At 44.3% G+C, this 18,056-nt stretch overlaps 1 non-coding gene and 1 pseudogene across 1 annotated transcript; both read left to right on the top strand.

Moving 5' to 3' along the window:
- The first annotated feature begins 449 nt into the window (after positions 1-449).
- On the top strand, positions 450-7,220 carry LOC118577161 (annotated as a pseudogene).
- An 8,784-nt stretch (positions 7,221-16,004) lies between these two features.
- Positions 16,005-16,171, top strand: LOC118579062. The gene has a single exon (XR_004944425.1). It is a non-coding gene; the product is annotated as a U1 spliceosomal RNA (small nuclear RNA).
- Positions 16,172-18,056: the final 1,885 nt, after the last annotated feature.

Below are 18,056 nucleotides of genomic sequence, written 5' to 3'. Positions count from 1 at the left end.
GCACCTGCATTCTAGATTGAAGAACTAAATATGGGGAAAGCATGGAACCAAGGAGCTGGGAATGGGAAGGATTTTGCCTACCTTACGCAGACTTTGGTGCTAAAGTGGGCTCATCCCAGGCCTTGGGTGAGGGAGTCTATGTGACTCATATCAAATTTCCTTCTGGGACCTTATGGAGCTGGAGTGCAGGAAGAGTCCTATCCTAATATTCTTTTTAGCCCCCTCTGAAGTCCTTCTTGTTATGATTTCTTGGTCCATTAGGTACTAGATGAACAAGTTCTTCTGGCTCCAATTGGTTGGCTATCTAAGTGGACAGGTCAGGCCATTGTGTCAGATGCACTCTGGAAGGAGAAGGTGGAGGCAACAGCCCATAAAACTGGGTCAGGTGCTCCTCAAACATATTTTCAAGGGAATTTCTCAGAACAGCAGGTCCTGTGGGTCTCAGGATCATGACTTCTCTGTGGCTGGTGCTGTTGGCAAGCCTGTCTACCTTTGTCCTGGGAGTCTTTGTATAGGTTGTCACTCAGCACTTTCTCACTATGGAAATCCCCTCTGCCTTGGAGCATCCAGTCAAGTTCAGGGTTATTCATTGTCTGGCACTGTTTGTGCTCATGCTGGTGAGTCTGCTGTTAGGGGGGACTGTGGGTTAAAGGTGTTATCTGTAGCTCACTGCTCCTTCCTCCTCTTCATCTTCCTCCATTCCCCATCCCATTTTTCTGTATTCCTCCAAGACTGACTTGGAGGAAATCTCCTGTTTCTTCCTTTTCTCTCTCTCTCTTCCTTTCTTCCTCCCCTTTTCTCTTTGTCCCCCACCTCCTACCCCACTTTTTGGACCAGAGTCTCACGTTGTAGCCTAGCCTGGCTTTGAACACATAATCCCTCAGCTTCCTTCTCCTGAGGGTTGGAATGACAGACATGCATCACCACTACAGCCTACCATGCTTTTTTTCTGAGGACTGAGAAAGCAATTTCTTTCAGACCAGTTGAAGGCTTATACCTGGAGAGCTCTAAGACACCTTCAACAACAGCCTGTTTCTCCTTTCCTCCTAATTTCTCATCTCCAGGTGTTTTATATGGATTGTGAGATCTGAGGCTAGAGACTACTTTCTTAGCCTCTTCCCGAGCACAGAGCAGATATTATTTGCTTATCAAATCACCCATGTGATGTATTTAGGCAGCTTTTCAGCATAGGTGCATTGGACAGCTAGGCTGGCTGTCCAAGACTGGTTTGGCTTCATATGGGAGGCAGGGAATTTGAATTAATTTCAGATGCCCTAACTCTTAGTGGAGACCCAGCAGTGGCCAGAGAGTCTACAGTGAATTCCTCGCACATTTGGGAAGGAGGAGAGAGATGAGAAATTCTTGCCCATGCTTTCTGGTGTGCACTCCTATTCTGCTTTCATCGACCTTGAAGGATGGGAAGTCACGGCAGCAGGGAAGCAGCAGGTCCAGCATCCACAAGTGCGAAGAGAGAACGCTGAACGCACACTGCAAGGATTTCTTTCTCCACACACACAGTTCAGGAGCCCAGCAAGGGAATAGTGCCACCCACAGTGGATGGGTCTTCCCTCCAGAATTAATGCAACAAGGACAGTCCACCATATCCATGTCCAGAGGCCCATATTCTAGATTTTAACAAACTGATAATTAACACTATCACAATATAGCACCAATCACTCAGAAAGCACGCTTGTGACCTGTGTACACAGTTAACATTCTTCCCTTTTCAATGCCAGTCCTTACCTCTTGTAAGGCATATATACTGCAACACCCTGTAATGTTTTCTGCAATATAGTTTATATTGGCAAATATATTGACTTGTTTATAATTAGTGTATGTATGTATATATATAATAAAAACACCTGTGGTAAACATTCAGCCCCGTGTTTTGATTACCCACTATGGAGTCTGGCACATAAGTCACATTTCTCATTCACACTGAACACAAACAGTGCTTAGGGAATCCTTCATAGCCCAGAGCTCTGGACTTACAATGATGAGTGTTGATGTAACTACATATTGTCTTTGCCATTACAGGTCAAGTATAGCTAGTCCCGTATAGAGGGAAAGAGTGAATGAATGAAGTTATGCCCTTGCCTTTCACCTTTGGCTTGGTTCCATTCAGTGACTTCTTTGCACACATCCACACACTGGGTTTTATCTCTGGTAAAGTTTTAGTATTTTCTCTTCTGCTCTAACAATACCACAGGCCAGAGAAGTTAATGTGTCTTACAGTTTTGCAGTTTGAGAAGTCAAGTGCATGGTGTTAGAAATGTATCCTGCATTGGTGGAAATGCAAGTGTGCCTGTGCCCATAAGACAGAATATCCAGGACTTTCACTTTTCAAGAGTCTGCTTTGGAGATACTCTTCCAAGTTCCTCAATAATGGACTTAGGACACACACACACACACACACACACACACACACACACACACACACACACACCCCAGAACCACTCAAACTGCCCAACTCTTAACAATGACAATGGCAATTGCATTTCAGCCTGAGTTCAGAGGGTACAGAGACTCGTATCATAGAAACATCATCATTCAATCGGAATTCTGAGGTCAAAGTTCTGAAAACCCATCCCATTTCTGGGCAGAGCCTGCAGCAATTATGTCCCCTTGAGTTTGCTGCATATACAGGAGGCAGATGAGAAATGGTAAGTACACCTGAGCAATACTAGGTGACTTCAGTGTCTACACACCCACTCTGCACTCTCTTACACCTCACTTTCCTTCTTTTGCCCCCAATAGGGGGATATACTAGAGAAGCTGAGAATTTGCTCCATGCCCAGATTTGTCCAGTTTGTTTATGATAGTTGGGTCATAAAGAAGGACCTACCTTGGTGGTGACCAAAATGCATTTTGGGACAATCCCCGTGAGGCTGTTCCAGCCCAAGGCAGTGTCCTCCAAGCTCCAGAGAGGTATCATCTTCTACCACGGAGGAGGCACCCTGTTTGGTAGCCTGAGTGAGTAGCTTCCGTGTGGGAAGGGAGAGGAAGGTCCTTACAACAGGTAGAGTCTTTCACATATTACCATGAGGGAGGTAACATATTACTTTGGGAGGGGGGACAAGTGGAAGTTGGAACTTCTGTTATGGAAGATGGGTTGAAGGCTTGGTTTCATATCAGTCAATGGTACAGTCTCCATGACAGTGTTTTCTATTATACTTTAGGTCCAGGTTGGGGCAGCAGCATCTCCTGTGGTTGTCCTGCTGCTAGGTGTGTTTCCACCCATTTCTTTCAATTCATAGGCATCAGCTGTTTCTGTCTGTCTCATGATGATCCCAGATTCATGTGCTTCCCTCAGCTTGGTTGGACCACTATGATGAAAACTCATCTGTTCTTGCTCACTACCATGTTCATTTCTGTACCCCTAAAGTGGTAGCTTTGCTCCAATTCTCACTGCATAGCCTGGTCCTCTCTATCCACTAGAAGGATCCTTAAAAAATACACCATAGGCCATTGTCATCACTTCAGCCTTCCCTGAGCCCTAGACCACATTGTCCACCGGTCACCTGTGCCTCCTGCCTTACTATGCTTCAGCCTCTAAACTGCTCTGCATGGCAGACACACTGAGCTGCTGACTGTTGGTCTGCTTATTGCTTGCTCAGGCTTAAAAAACATTCCAGGAGACTGAGGCAGAAGGTTTACCAGTTTGAGGTCAGCTGGGGCCCCTGGACAAAAAGCCAAGCCAACAAGCAAGTAAAAGACAAAACAGAACAAAAGAAACCCATTAAATAAAATGTTTTCTAGTGGTAGGTATGAAAAAAAGACAAAAGTGTGGTGCTTGGGTTCTTTTCCCAGTGGTGCTGAATCAGTGAACCTGGATAGCCTGGGTAGATGATGGGCAAGGCTGTCTAGCCCTTCTGTATGCCAGCAGCTGTGAATAGACAGGGCTGAGCTGGGGATACATTTGGCATATTCTGTGGTAAACCAAGGTGGCATGTGGTACCTACTAACTTTAACAGAATTTTCTCCTATGACTTCAGATATACTGTTTTATTGACTTGACCTGTCCCATCTAGCCATCACTTATCTCCTAGTTGATACAAATATATAAAATTATTAGTATTCTAGGCCTGTGCTGCCATACACATCTTTACTTTGTCCATTTTAGATCTGCAAATCTTCCTAGTCCTCATTTGACCCTACTAGAAAATCCAATGACATATAAAGTGAGCCTTAAGGTCCACTGAAGCCATATTCAGGAGATGGGGGATGATGTATAGCTTTGCCTTGCAGAGCTGGCCATGGTCATGTCAGGAATGGAGACAGATACTCATGCCCATCAGAGCAGCTTTTGTCCCTGGGGCTACAGTTGGATGTGTCACGCTTTTCGTGGCAGCTTTGGCCTGTGTTTTCTCTTGCAGAGAGTTACCATGGCATAGGCAGCTTCCTGGCCCACAAGATAGACTCAGTGGTGCTGATGGCAGGGTGAGTGGCAGGAGACATTTGGTGACTCATATATGTTTGGGAATGGGCTGGGTGACTTTAGATCACGAAAAGAATCCCTCACCTTGGGGTGTTTTGTATATACCCCTCCTCCCCTCCTGTTGTAGGTCTAGGAGTTCAGAATTCCCCAGGCCTTGACCATAGATCATTCACAGTTCCTGACATGGAGTGTCTCACACCCTTTGCCTTTTAAAGCTACAGCTGCTGTTGCTCCTGCTTTTGTTTCTCTTGTGGCCACTGCTGCTGCCTGTCTCCCTTACTGTCTGTCTGCTTTAGTTTCAGTTCTTTTGTCAACCCTGCTTCTCTGCTCCTGTCACTGCTGTTGCTGAGGCCTCACCTCTGCTCCTGTCAAGGCCACCAGGTAGTTCCTGTGCAGCCGCTCCACTGTTCTCAAGGCTTGCAGCTTCTTCCAAGGGCCAGTCACCATTGCTGTCAAACCTTCAGTGGCCCTTGTGGCTCTCCCGCTGCCATGGCTCAGCTCTTCTGTGCTTCTGCAGTCTCTGCTGTCACTGCCATCACTAACTACTTCTGGTGACCTGCTCGGTCTGCTCTACAAACAGCCAGGAAATAAACTCTAGTGAGAGCCGTTTGTTAGATCTAATGTCAGAAACCTAGGAGGCAGCCAACCTAGGAAGATGCCTCCCAGCTGGCTCACAAAAGAGCACAACAGCTTGCTAATCTAATCAGAAAAGAGTGTGCTCCAGTGTCAGTAGACCTTGATTTACAATTGTGTTTATGAGAAGCATTATATTGTCCCTTCTGTACTAGGCCAGAGTCCCTCTGCTAGGTAGATAACCTTGGAAATTCCTGTTCTCTGGGTTCATATTGGAAGGAAAGTGTAATTCAAATAGTTTGAAACACTTTTGGTTGGCTAGGGTTATGTTTTACTGGCAGGTAGCCACAATTATTGTGTAGTTTCTTCAGTGTTTGTATGGTGTTCAACATAACCAGTGTTGTAAATCTAGCTGGCTGCTTGACTAACAGTCGTTCTCACAAAGCAGCCTTGTGTAGGAGTCTAAGAGTTCCCCACTAAGGAGTCCAATTGCCTAATCCCCTGAAACTTTTGTTTAACCACAGGAAAATAAACATTAGAATGAATGCCTTATTACTAACACTGGTATGACTTTAAGTGTGTTTTGGGGTGGTTTTAGCAATGCTCACTATGTGCCCTGCACATCAGGAAAAGATGAATCCAGGAAGAGGTGGGACCAGAAGAGTTCCTGTAGTCTTTCCTGGTTGTCCCATATTCTAAGACAACATGTTTGAGCTTTCTGTATTCTGTGTGGGGTATGCTCATCTATGGGAAGCACAGTGTTGGTGGGAATGAAGCATCCTGGGATCCCTGATCCTCAAGGTTCCTCAAGTCCACAAAGGAAAAGTGAAGGATGCCATGTTTACTTGTTAGGATCACTCTGAGGTTGGAGTCAGGTTTGGTCCATTTGAGAGTAGATGATGATAATTGAAACGGCCTCTGTGACCCCTTGGTAAAGAAGATTGCTGTGTTTTCTCTTTCCTCCTCAGGTACCGCAAGCTTCCTGACTACCATCACCCTGCCCTTGCCAGTGATTGCCTGAATGCTTCCACCTACTTCCTGAAGAACCTGGAATCCTTTTGGGTGGACCCATCCCGGGTGGTTCTCTGTGGAGAGAGTATTGGAGATTGGGCTGTGGCCAATGTCATGCAGATCTTACCCAACATTGCCAGTCTACCCTGGATCCAAGCTCTAGTCCTGATTCAACCAATTCTGAATTTTGTAGCTGGAGACCTTATCTCTAGCCCCCACCAAGCCCTGTTAGTCTGACAGCCCACTTATAAAATAAACACACAGACATTTATATTATTTAAACTGTTTGGTCATTAGCTCAGGCCTATTATTGTCTAGCTCTTACTTAGAACCTTCTTATTTAGACAAAAGGGGGAGATGTAGTGGGTAGCCATCCCAGCCTTGGCCTGGAAGTTCCAACCCCCATTGAGGCTTTGGTAATGGTCACGCCCACAAGGCGGGGCTGAGGGAGGAAGCTGAAGACCCAAGATTGAGAGGAGAGGTCTCTCTTGGTTCTGGGACCCTGGATGCTGGAGGTAGACTGAGCAGAGTTCTCCAGAGAACACCGCTGGACTGTGCCATACCTTTGCCAGACCCTACAACCTACCTATCCCTTCATTTGTAAGTTACCCCACAAAATAAACCTCCATGTGGAGTGGCCTTAATAATTTCACCAATAGAATTTGATCAATTTTCAGTTACCGTCACATCAGCAGAGCAAAAATGTGCCATTCCTTACCAGAGACACACTGTTTATGTGTATATGTAAATATCTTACCATTGACCTCTCTTGGAAAGATGCCATGTTATACTGCTGGACAAGTGGAAGAAATTCAGGAAATGGCTCAGCTATGAGAAGAACATCCCCAGAAAGTTCTGGAGCCAAGATCCACAACCAGAGTTTCTTGCACCTTTGAATGAGGCTGCCTATCTAGAAACCAAACATGTTTGGAGTGCAGAAATTTCACCTGTCCTAGCAGATGACAAGATCATTTCTCAGCTCCCTAAGACATTTCTGGTGAGCTGTGAGAATGACATCCTCTGGGATGATGTCTTGCTCTACAAGAAGTGCTTGGAAGGCCAGGGCGTCCCTGTGAGCTGGTACCATGTGGAAGATGGCTTTCATGGATGCTTAATGTTGTTTGATAAGAAATGTTTTTCTTTTCCTTGCTCTACGAAAGTTGTAAATGCTGTTGTCTGTTACATAAAGGGCATTTGATAGTAAATTTGAGCTTTCTGTGGAATGGCCCATGTTTCTGTTGTGCCCAAGTTTGGAGACTCTGAGCAAGACCCCACAGAGCTGATATCCCATGCAAAACACATGGGGTTTAATTGATAAGTAAGCCCATGCTTGGTCTGTGTCCAACTCTAGCTAAGCAGGTTGAGGAGGATGGCCCTGAACTCTCAGGGTCAGGGGTTTTTAAAGGGAGAAACTGCAAGTAACGTGGTACAAGCCTTTCTGTCATATGATTGGGTGAGGGTGTGTAACCTTTGAATTTATTGGTTGGGGGTTACACTTATCATTTTTGGATGGTCCCGGACAAGTCCCAGGCTTTGTCCTTGAGCTGCCATGGAAGCTGGCTGGCCCCACACATTCACATTGACCCATGCACACACCTGTAAGTCGGTGAGGGGTCCCAGACAGTAAACAAATAGCTGAACCTTGAGCAGTCAGAGTGTGAGTATGTGCAGAAAGGGAGCTATTGCAAGGTTGTCTTTTGTTCATGGCCCTCCCAGAAACTGCTTGCTCAAATCTCAGGAAACTGAAATTGAGTCCTGATCTCTGAGAGAAGACTGAGCAGGCTGTTATGGTATCTGCTTGGTCCTTTCACTTCAGCTGTGGCCTTTGCTTACTTACATGTTTTGGCGGAATGGAGATTCTGAAGCCATCCACGATCCAGGAAGAAATGAGGATGTGGAGGCTAAGAACTCTTGGCTTCCTCCTCATCAAAGTCCAATTTGTGATCCTTTCCTACACCACTAATATCATGTTTTGGATCCAACCACAGTCTGTACTCTTTAATTAGGTAAAATACATATTGTAGTCATAAAAATGGTCTTTGAAGTTTTTGAAGGTCTATCCAGCTCTATGTGGAATAAATACCATGCAGTCACTCTGTCACTGGTGAATCCTTACTTACTATGACAAAAGATTTCTTGGATTTCATCCCTGCTAATGAAAGTCATGTTTTTGCTCCTGAGAGCAAGGTCACCAGTCACAGCTCCATTAACATTGCTTCTATCCACCCTGAAAAATGATTTTCAATGAAACTCTCTAAAAGTAGCCATCTTTAGCCTGATTTCTGTTAGCCCGACAGCTTTCCCCTATTGTTACCAACCAGGTGAGCTCTCCAGAACTGCCTGCCTGCCTACCCAACACAGCCTGCAGCATGGTGCCAGACCAGGTCTCTTGCTCTCAGGTCTGTAAGTCTAGCTCACCAATCCTCACACCAGCAGGGCCAGCTCCTCTGTGTCTCTGAGACAAGGTGCAGGGCTTTCTCTCTAGATTGCTGTCAGAGATATACAAAGTAGGGGAGGGATGTTGGTTCAGTTCTCATACCCTCAGGGCTGTCTTTCCTGCTTCCCCAACAAATGATTAGCTCTAGTTTGCTTCCCTGTAGGGGTGCAGGGTCTGTTCTCCTGTGTGCTGCATCTTAGGAGGGGCTAGGCTAGCTCTCCTCATCTGCCTCAGGTAGGAAAGTGGGGGTGGGGAAGAGAGCATCTTTCCCTCATCCATGCCACCACATGGCAGAGAAGGTGGACAGGGTTGTGTTCTCCCATCCTCAGGGCAGCTCACCTGCATCCCTGACAACAGGGTTAACTCTAGTGTGCTGCTTAGGTGAGGTGAATGGCAGTGGTGAGGGGTGGGCTCATCTTTCCTCAAATTTCAATGTGCTTAGTTCCTATGACCTTAATGGTAACAGAGGCCATGGACATCAACATAGATCTCAGCTGCAGAATCAACCCAGACCCAGTCAGATCCCTTGGCAGTAGCCTGGGCCTGGGCTTCACCATGGCCCTGATGGCAGCACAGGCCATCCAGATCAGTATGGCTGTGTTAGGAGCATGCTCCTCAGACACCAACATGGTCTCAGGTGGCTGATCAGACCCCAGGAATCTGTAGGGGCCTCATCAGTAACAGGGGCCATGGACATCAACTTAGACCCTGGCTGCTGTAAAGCCTGGATGATACCATGGTCCCTGGTGACAGAGAAGGCCAATCAGATCAGCATGGTCCTGATGGCATCATGGACCCCCCAAATACCCATATGACCATAGGTTGTGGCCTAGATCCTGGGCAACATTGATGGGAACATGGGTCACAGGATTCAATATTGATACCCTGGCTTTGGTAGGACCATGGATGTAGACAGGATCCTAGGCCACAGCCCAGGCTCAGATGTCACCATGGCCCCAGGTGGCAGTGCAGGTCCCCTGGTTTAGCATGTTCACTGTGGCAGCATGGCCCTCAGACACCAGCATGGCCCCAAGTGGCAGCCCATAACCCTGGATATGTATAGCCTTGAAAGGTATCAGGAACTATGTATATCAACTCAGATCCTGGCTGCTGTAGGGCCACGGACCCCCAATGGCCCCCAGCAGCATTCCTGGCCAGGATATACCATGGCCCTAGGTGACAATACTGATAACTCAACTTGACATGTCCCTGGCAGCAAGATATCCCTCAGACACTAACAAGGTCACAGGTTGTGGCCTAGACCCTGGGTATCCATGTGGCTTTTGGTGGCACCATGAGCCACTGAATATCAAACACATCTGGCTGTAGTAGGGCCACAGGCTCTGGCTGTGGTAGGGCCTCAAACCCTGCCTGGCATGGTCCTCAGCAGCAGTCTGGGCCCACATGTCACCATGGCTCAGGATGCAGTGCAGGCCACTCAGACCAACATGGCCCCCATGACAGCATGGCCCTTAGACACCAACCTGGCCCCAGGTGGCTCCACAGACTGCAGGCCTCTGCACAGCCCTCAGTGATGACAGGAGCCACAGACATCAACTCATACCCCCTCAGCTGCTTCAGGGCCCTTAGCAGTATAGTAGCCCAGACCCTGATATCACCTTGGACTCAGGTGGGAAGCAGGCCATTCACATCAGCCTCTCCCTCACACCCTCACCTCCTCAGATCTGCCTCTCCCCCAGCCCATGAACTGCTTTGCCTTTCTCTGTCTTCCACCTCTCCACACTGTATTTACTCACCATAATGCTGTCTGACTACCTGGTGCCTTAGGCACTAGACGACACTTGATTGAGTCCTGCCCCTACCAGTTGCATGGCATGGCTCTTATCTGCTGCTGTGCCCCAGCCAGAAGCTCTAGTCCCCAAATGGCTTCTATTTGATTCCTGCCCCTGCCAGGCACATGGTATGGTGCTGAGCTGCTGCTTTTGCAGTGTTGTGGCCTGGGGCTAGAGACCCTGGGCAGCTTATAGTTGAGCCCTGCCTCTGCTAGCTGTATGGCATGTTGTAGAGTTGTTGCTGTGAATCAGCCCAGGGCTAGTGTCCACGGCAGCTCCGGGTTGAGTCCTTGTCCCACCAGCTAGGCGCATGGCATGATGAGGAGCTATTGGTGTGTCCTGGCCTGAAGTTCTGGTGGGAGAATTCCTGCTGTCAGCACATCATCTTTTCTATTGTTCCAGGGTGGGATGTTTGAATCTCTTTAATGCTATGAATCCCCTTAATAATTAGAGACTCTGTCAATATTTGCTTTGTCTGTAATAAACACCATTTTCATGGTCAAACTGTGTGCTTTTCAGTCTTTCGAATACTTTGATTTCAATCTTCATTGGAAACCTGGCTTAAAGCAGTGCGCCATGATTGTGTCGATTAACACCCCGACTATCATGCTGTCCTGCTAGTGCCTCTGCTTCTGTGCTCTGGACAGTTCCATGGGTTTGACCTGACTGGGGTGGTGAGGGAATCAAGATAGAACAGACACAGACATAGGAAACTTGGGGTGGGTGGTCTAGGCTCTCTGCTGGAGAAGCTGAGCACCCCAGAAGCTCAGTGTTTTTATTATATACAGTTGAACAGGGAGGTGAGGTTGGTTATTGCATGCAGCTGGACAAGGAGTCAGGTTTAGCTAATGTAGATAGGATCAATCTCTCTAGGGGAGCAGTCTTCAGGCTGTAAATATCCGAGGGTAGAAAGCTATGGTGGACATTTTCTGCACGTATTATCAGCATCTGTATTTGGACCAGAGGAAGGCTTTGTCGTCACAGTGAGACTCACTACAGGGTGGGGAAGCTTTACCCATGGTCAGAGGCGTTGGTCTTTGACATGTGGGCTGATTCCCTCCCTGTAGTCTACCAAAATAAGCCAGGCATTGTTTTAAATACTCTCTCGCTCAGGTTTTGTGAGGTCTAGCCAGGTTCTTTGCAAGATTCTAATGTAAGTGGCCTCTGGTTCAGTTCCCAGAAGTGGAATCTATATGGTCACATTATGTAATATCTATTGTGATTTCTTTTATTGTTTTATCAAAAAATAAAGCTTGGCCATAAATATTAGGGATGAACCTGAGATCCACAGGGTGACTAAGACGCCACCCTGTCCCTCTCCACTACTGGGATCATAAGGCCGGCACAACCCCTCAGCCCCTCCTCTTCCTTCTCTCTGTCCTTCTGTCTCCCTTGGAGTCAGCCAGAAAACTCTTTGGTCCATCCTGGGCAGCTGAATGTGCACTCTGTTCTCTAAAGTGAGTTCAGACTCTATTGGTGGTCTCAGAGCAATCAACACAAACAGATCTCCTACAACATTTACCTGCCCCCCTTTTATACTTTGTTTTGTTGTGTTTTTGGCTTGTTTTTGTTTTTGTTTTTGTTTTTTAATTTAGACAGGGTTTCTCTGTGTAGTTTTGGTGCCTGTCCTGGATCTCGCTCTGTAGACCAGGCTGGCCTCAAATTCACAGAGATCTGCCTTCCTCTGCCTCCTGAGTGCTGGGTTTAAAGGCATGCGCCACCACCGCCCATCCCTTTACCCCTTTTTGTCTAAATAAAAAAGTAGGGTTTGAAATACAACATAGCAAACCATAAACAATAAGAACAACCAACAGGTATTGTTTAAGTAGAAAGTAAAGTTATTAACTTTACCCAATGCACTTATATACAATAAGAACAATCAATTACAATGTCCAGTACATTTGTATTTGGCAAATTTGGAGAATTAGTTTATTATCTATCTCATCTTGATGAGTCTAAAGTTTTATACCTAAACCATTTTTTATCATTACTTAGTATTACCATCCTAAAAATACATTTTTAGATCTTAAAACATTTTTTTTTTTCATTAAACGAGTTAAGCTTTTATGTCTCTCAACCTTACATACTTTATATTTCTTATGTAAGTTTGTCTTTTAATTTGATAACAAGGAAAATTGTATGATTATCTCATCTTTAATCCCCATCAGAGTCCCGGGAAGGATAAAATATTACTTGAGTAAACAGAGAGTGCAGAACAAACAACTTACAAAACTGTAGGAATGGCAGAGACAGCTGGCTGTCTAGACAGTCTCTCAAGGTTCCTATGCAATGTTGGGGCATCCATCTTCAGCCTACCCGTCTAGACTATCTGACAGACATTTTTATGAAGCAGGAATTTTGAAGTACTGTCCTACCTTGTCTTGGCAAAGTTAGTCATATTCTTTGTGTTCTGCTTGTCCAATTTGGACAGAACATTGTCAGCAATTGAGGCAAGGGAGTTTCTTTGCCTGGTGGCTAACTTTACCATAAATAAAAGCAAACTCCATATGGAGGTTCTTCAATGCCCATCATCCTTTTTTGAAGTAAATTGGTACTTCCAGGAGCAGATTCATCTCACCGTTATGAAAAGCCTTAGGTTATTAAAACATCTTAAATGTCATATTCTGTAGTTCTCTGAAGTGTTTGAAAACCACTTATCTATCTAAACTATATCTCTGTTTAACCTTGAAATCATATCTAACACAACTACAAGGTTGATTATTGTAAATGACTAACTACTAACCTATATTTATTAATTATACATTACATTTTTGAATGAGTTGTATAGGTACAATAACTTAAACAAGTAGAAACATTTAAAAAAAAGCACAAATAAACTTAAATTTGTATCCATATACAAAAATCCATACTGATGTAAAATATTTGAGATTATTAGTTTAAAAGTAGATTCAATAATCTACCGTTTTCTCCTATCATTTTTGTACCCCTCTTTTTCTTTTCACAGTGAGATCCTTGGATCTCATCTCCTTTGGTCAGCTTTTTCTCAGACCATGATCAAGAACAACTTGCAACTAGCCCCATCTCCAAACACTGATAAGCATTCATAATCCATTCAACAACCAAAAAACCATGCACCTACCCCTTGGGAATGTGGGCATCATGTTCTCTAGACTGCCTCCTGTTGTATGAGGATGATTGCATCTTTGGGAGACCCTGAGAAAATTGGAATAATTGTCAAATCCTGGGATATCCAGCTGTGTTATTTTTTGTTTAGTATCTGTATGATGAGAAAGTATAGAATTTAACTGAAGTCTTTGTAGATGTAACAGTCTTATGAAATAAGAAACACAGAGCCAAATGCAGAGTTAAAAGCCCAAGTGGTCAGAGCCGTAGCTAAGAGCTGATACTAAAAACCCTTTCTTACCCTTCCTGCCGCTGCTGTCCTTCCCCTCAGAAAGGCCTACTTCCTGTGTGTCTGTCTTTTTATTGACTTTCTGTTCTGCCTTCTTATTGGTTGTAAACCCAACCACATGACCTCCTCATCACTGCCTGTCTATACAGACCTCTAGGTCTTTATGGTTGGTATTGAGATTAAAGGCATGTGTCTCCATGATGGCTGTATCCTTGAACACAGAGAGATCTGCCTGTCATGTGATCAGGATTAAGGGCATGTGCCACCACTGCCAGACTTCTGCTATAGCTTGCTATTAGCTCTGACTTCCAGGTACTTTATTTATTAACATACAAATAAAATCACATTTTAGCAAAAATAAAATATCAGCATATAGTCTTGGCTGGAGTAGTCTGTGAGGCTGGACCATCTCACCTAGCAGCTTTGAAGTTGTTCTGGATGCAGAATTTTGAGGAAACTGTTAGAGAGGCATTATGAGAGGCTAGATACATGGCCTACTTGTCTTCATTGGTGTCTGGTTCTATTGTTCTGAAAATACATAAGCTTTTAAAGGTAACATACATATCTGCATTAACACAAGTATGGAATATGTGGAATGCACAAGTCCATTAAAGATGCTTTGTTTTGTTTTATGTTGAGCAGGTAAAGGGCATCTGTTAACTGTATAAGTTTGTTCGAACTGTGTAACCAAACCTCTATCAATGCCATATGAAAGGATGGCATGTAATAATAAGTCATAAGGACTCTATAGCCAACAAGACTTGTCATGTCTCATCTAGTCTCAGAGCTGTTCCCATAGTAGAGGGATCAGTATACAGATCACCTGTCCTGTAGTCTTTACAGGTTTACTTTTTTATGTTTGTAGCCAAGATTTTTAGGTGGTCTCTCCCAATCAAATCTGATCTTCATTAACTTTGAAGAGAACCACAGCTTTTTGTTTCCCGAGGAAACAAAGGCATAACCTCTCCCTCCAACACAACACATGTTTTTACTTGCATTTTGAAGTTGACATTTTAAAAATATATAGGTTGGTTTGATTTAGCAGTTTTCATAATCCAATGTCTCTTGCAGCTATCATTTTTGTATATTAGCATTTAAAAGTTTAAAGTCAACAAAGCACCACACAGGATCCAGACACCCTGTGTATTTCCCATCTTTATGTGGTTTATTTTTTTTGTATTACATTATTCTTTCTTTAAAGAATTTGCTCTAGTATTTTAAGCTACTTTTCTATGACTGTCTACACCCATTTTCTTTTCTTTCTGATTCTTCTAAGCACATGTTTAAACACACCACACCTTTTTAGAAGTTTTCTGTGTCTGGACCTGGCTCTGCACCTGCAACAGTCTCTGACCTCATGAGATAAATTGCAACCTGCATGTCAGCTGCTGCATTGCTTAGCTTAGCACTTGGCATAGCTGCATGGCACTGAAATAAAAACTCTCTGTCTTAAATTTTAGTTAAAATATGATTACATCGTTTATTCCCTCTTATCCTTCACATTTCTTCCTCACCCAGCTCCTCCTAGGCCCCCTCCTAATACATCTCAAATTTGTGGCCTCTTTTTCTATGACTATGGTTGGTACCTGCTGAATCATTTAGTGTTAGTTGTATGTACTTAATCTCATGGCTCACCCCTGGTACTGTACAAATAATTACGGCCCCATTTTTGGGTAGACACATTCTCCTCCTTCAGCAATTATTGTCTTTAGTTTTTTTCCCCTAGGGATGAGGCCCCATGAAATTTCTCCTTCATCAGAGCATGTCTATTGGCGATGTCCTTGTGCAGATGCAGGTGTCATTTAGGGAAAGGTTTGTTGTATGTTTCATCATGTGTATGCATGAGTGTCTGTGTGGAATCTGTGCCTTGGGGTGCAGCTGACTGTGGAGGTCAGAAGAGTGCTTAGGATGCCTCAAATCTGGTGTTACAAGCAGTTGTGAGCCACCTGATGTGGCTACTGAGAACTGAACTTGGGTCCTCTGCAAGAGCAGTATGTGCTTTTAACTATCATATTATTTTTCCAGCCCCAAGGAATAAAAGTCCTCAGTAATTAGTGATACTTTGTAAAAGGCCCTGATATTGCTGATGTTTGCAGGAGAATCCTGGACAAGGAAAGACAATTTGACATTAAAATATGCTCTAAGGATCTCTTGCACTGAGGACTGGCCTTGCTATCCCCCATCATGCATCTATCTTACCAAGTTTCTATCTGTGGCCCTCTGGTTCTGTGGAGAAGGATGCCCCCTTGTAGCTTGTGTCTCCTGTTCTGACAGAGAGTCCCTGAAAGATTATGTATGTAAGTCAGCCTTCCTTCAGAGAGCATCTGAGCTTGTGTAGGATTCTGTTTGATTTCTCTGAATGCTGAAACATAGTGACTTATACTTCTCTATTTGGGAAGACAGTATAATCATGGATTAAGTAATATTCTTTTTCCTGGGTAAGACTCATCCATTGCACTCTGAGTATGCAGTCCCCTGAGAGTTCTCTAAATGTGGGAAACTTTATAATTTCTGTAGTGGATGTGGGAGGCCAGCTTCACTTTTCCTAGGGTTTCTATGAGGAAGAGAGAGGTATAAGAAAATATTATAAAGAAAGATAGCAAATAGGAGAAAGAGAGAAACACAGGATAGCTTCATGACTTGGGTCAATACCCAATGGCCCTTTCTACCTCTTCAAAAAGGCTTTTTATAACAATGCCAAGGGGCATGGCAGAAGACCTCCCCCTTGCTAGATCAAAGCATACCACACAGCCAATTGTAGGCCCTTCCAAACACCTGGTAACCATGCCCGTGTTCAAATCATCCCCTTTTGCAGTCCTCCTGAGTAAAGCAAGCTCAGATTCTCAGACCCTGAGTAATTTGGGCTTCCACAAATCCCCCTTCTTAATATTTTAAAGGGCCTCTCAGGCCCCTCAGATAGACTGTGTCTGTTTTAAGTAGTTCTCCTTCACTAATCAGCCTTACCTGTTATAGAGATACACTTTCCGTCAAGTATACTCTATCTTAGGTTGGCTGTAGATGTAACCATCTTGTCAAATAAGAAACACAGAGCCAATTGTAGAGTTAAAAGCCAAGAGGTCAGAGCAATAGCTGAGAGCTGAAAACTTTACCCTTCACTGCTTCACTGTAGCTCTGCAAGAGAGCTACTTCTGTGTGTTTTTTCTTTTTTATAGACTTTCTGTTCTGCCTTCTCAATGGTGTTAAACCCAGCTACATGACTTCCTTGTCACTGCTTGTCTGTACAGACCTCCAGGTCTTCAATGGTTGGTATTGAGATTAAAGGCGTGTGTCTCCATGCTGGCTGTATCCTTGAACACACAAAGATCCCGCCTAGCTCTGCCTCCCAAGTGCTGGGATTAAAGGAGTTTGTCACCACCACCCAGCTTCTGCTATGGCTTGCTCTGACCCCAAGGCAACTGTATTCACATACAAATAAAATTATATTTCAATACAAATAAAATATCACTATAGTTGGCAGCTAGCAAGAAGTACTTACCCATCTCTGACTACCAGCCTTTGGCAGGGGAAAAGTACAGAGCTTAACTCTATGCAGCTGACTTAGATCCCTAAGTCAGGTCCCTACTAAGAGCTTGCAAGTAGCTGGAACAACCACAGCAATTCCTATGGCTACCATACCCTCCAGTAAAAGAGTAGAGGATGACCAAGATGGAACGTCCTTTTTGAATTGGTCTAAGATGTCTATAGCAGCTTCAGCTGCACCAACCCCCTTTTAAATCAAGGAACTCTTGATCAGTTGCATCAAATAAATCAGTAAACTCCTGATGCAATTGCATCAAACCTAAAGACTTCCTTAGCTTTATGAAATGATGGTTCATTAATATAAACAGGTTAATATAATTTTAGCATGAATATTATTATACATATTTACAATTCTTATAAACTTACATCCAAAGGCAAACTCTTAATAGAACTATTTACACTTTATAAACTTTAGCAAACATTCAAAAGTGATCTCTTAATGGAAATATTTGCATTTTCTTCTAACAAAACAAAGGGTACATGAATCATGAGTAACCATATGTAAAATCATAGGTGAACTCAAAACTGTTTCATTTCTGAAGTTTGAAGTTCAAAGTCAGTTCTACTAACAGCCTTAAATTCCCCTGAAAGTTTGAAATCAGAGCCTAACTTCTCAGCAGCTCTGGTGTCTTTGTATCTGGCTCCCTCAGCCCTGGGATTCAGTGGGATTCAGCCTGCTGCTGGGGAGCTGTAGCACTCAGGTAGTACTGATCTTGCCAGCCACCTTCCCTGCTGGGCCCTTCCAGCCATTCTAGAGTCAGTCACAGTGTACCACCACAGTGAAAGTATGCCTGGTGGCAGCCAGTGCCAGCTGGGTGTTGTCCCTTTACCTAAATTTGTTGCAGCCCCCCTGAATGCAACAATTCAAATCTGTTCAAATAAGCATTACTG

This window comes from Onychomys torridus, chromosome 2, assembly GCF_903995425.1.
Source record: "Onychomys torridus chromosome 2, mOncTor1.1, whole genome shotgun sequence".
Lineage (NCBI taxonomy): Eukaryota > Metazoa > Chordata > Mammalia > Rodentia > Cricetidae > Onychomys > Onychomys torridus.
This window is presented reverse-complemented; position numbering and strand designations above follow the sequence as displayed.